Source organism: Gobio gobio (assembly GCF_949357685.1).
Source record: "Gobio gobio genome assembly, chromosome: 24".
Lineage (NCBI taxonomy): Eukaryota > Metazoa > Chordata > Actinopteri > Cypriniformes > Gobionidae > Gobio > Gobio gobio.
Window position 1 is genome coordinate 39,218,584 of NC_137120.1, and position 2,265 is coordinate 39,220,848.

A 2,265-nucleotide genomic window follows, 5' to 3' on the forward strand; every position below is an offset into this window, starting at 1 on the left:
TAAATCAGCTTGTAAACACTGTTATGATCCGCTCGCTTTCCCTTCAAACACGATTAAAGCTCATCTAACACGTGACATTCGCGTTAAACGGTCGCCGAGACGCTCCTCCGGTATCACAGATCTACACAACACGGGTTTAATCGTGATGTGTCGTTATTTTTACCGTGTTTTCGAGGTAAAGAACAGCGTGTTCCTCTCACTCACCGCGTTCGCCTTCTCCAGGGTCTGCTGATCATCACGTCCGCACGCTGGACGTCATGACGTCATGACGGAGCGCCGCAACGTAGAAAAGCAGCGGGGGAAAAAACGCAAATAAATCAAATAAAAATGCTGTGAAAAAATATATAATTAATATATCAGTACAGCAAAACAACATATACAAAATATAATAATAAAATATAACTTTATACTACAATTTTAAATGTTTGATGTTTTATTTTTAGTGTAACAATACCTATATAATAATATACATATTGTTACACAATAATATTAAGCACATTTAATTATAAACTAGGGCTATCAAACGATTAATAATTAACAATAGCCTATATAATAATATACATATTGTTACACAATAATATTAAGCATATTTAATTATAAACTAGGGCTGTCAAACGATTAATATCCAAAATAAAAGTTTGTGTTTCCATAAAATATGTGTGTACTGTGTATAATTACGATGTATATACACACACGTACAATAAGAAATATTCGCATGTTTATACCGTAAATTTATAAAATTATATTATATATTAAAAAATATATGTGTGTGTGTGTGTGGGTATTTCTATATACATAATATTATGTAAACACTTTTATTTTGGATGTGATTAATCGTTTGACAGCACTATTATTATAAACGTAATAATACAAATGTCTTAATAAATATAATATACTTTACGATAGGCAAAACAATCTAAATGTACCACAAAACAAAATTACAATGTTGTTATTATAATATATATTAAATAAAAAAATGCACCAAAAAAAATGGTTCATAAGTTGTTGGTTTTTTTACAGTTAAATTGTCTTGGCTGTATTTTTTAGTACATTGAGAAGTGGTGATAATTATTAATATCATCATAATCATTACATTTTATTATCTGTTGTTATTAATAAAAATGCTGTGAAAAAATATATAATTAATAAATCAGTACAGCAATACAACATATACAAAATATAATAATAAAATATAACGTTATAATTAAACTTTTAAATGTTTGATGTTTTATTTTTAGTGTAACAATAGCCTATATAATAATATATATATTGTTACACAATAATATTAAGCATATTTAATTATAAACTAGGGCTATCAAACGATTAATATCCAAAATAAAATGTTGTGTTTCCATAAAATATGTGTGTACTGTGTATAATTACGATATATATATATATATATACACACATACACACACACGTACATTAAGAAATATTGTTTAATGTATATACCGTATATATTCATAAAATTATATTAAATATAAAAAATGTTTTTTAAATATATATGTGTGTATTTCTATATACATAATATTATGTAAACACTTTTATTTTGGATGTGATTAATCATTTGACAGCACTATTATAATAATAATACAAATGTCTTAATAAATATAATATACTTTATGATAAGCAAAACAATCTAAATGAAACACAATTACAATATTGTAATTATAATATACATTATATAAAAAATGCTAAAAAATGTTGTTTATAAGTTGTTGTTTTTTTACAGTTAAATCGTATTGGCTGTATTTTTTAGTACATTCAGAAATGGTGATAATTATTAATATTATCATCATCATCATTACATTTTATTATCTGTTATTATTAATAAAAATGCTGTGAAAAAATATATAATTAATATATCAGTACAGCAAAACAACATATACAAAATATAATAATAAAATATAACTTTATAATACAATTTTAAATGTTTGATATTTTATGTATATTAGTATTCATGTATATTATATTATAATATATATTATATAAAAAAATTCAAAAAAACAGTTTTTTTACAGTTCAATTGTCTTGACTGTATTTTTTAGTACATTGAGAAGTGGTGATAATTATTAATATCATCATTACATAAGCTATCATCATCATCATCATCATTACATTTTATTAATTGTTGTCACTATGAAATCGTATTCGTGGATTGCGTCAAAATGGCGCATGCGTTGACCAATAGCGTCCACTAGGTGTCAGCAAAAGCAAACGCTTGCTATTCTGCAACTGTGGCACACATGTAACCCTAATGGCACT

At 25.2% G+C, this 2,265-nt stretch overlaps 1 protein-coding gene across 4 annotated transcripts in view; it reads right to left on the reverse strand.

Annotated features, from left to right (window-relative positions):
- Nucleotides 1-257, reverse strand: part of mmadhca (metabolism of cobalamin associated Da) — a gene marked incomplete at its 3' end in the record, with an annotated part of 19,511 nt that extends 19,254 nt beyond the window's left edge. For 2 of the 4 annotated variants that reach the window (XM_079807567.1, XM_079807568.1), the window contains exon 1: nt 164-245. Of the gene's footprint in view, nt 1-163 lie in introns of all 4 variants that reach the window. The other 2 variants (XM_079807566.1, XM_079807569.1) reach the window with 2 other exon arrangements.
- Nucleotides 258-2,265: the final 2,008 nt, after the last annotated feature.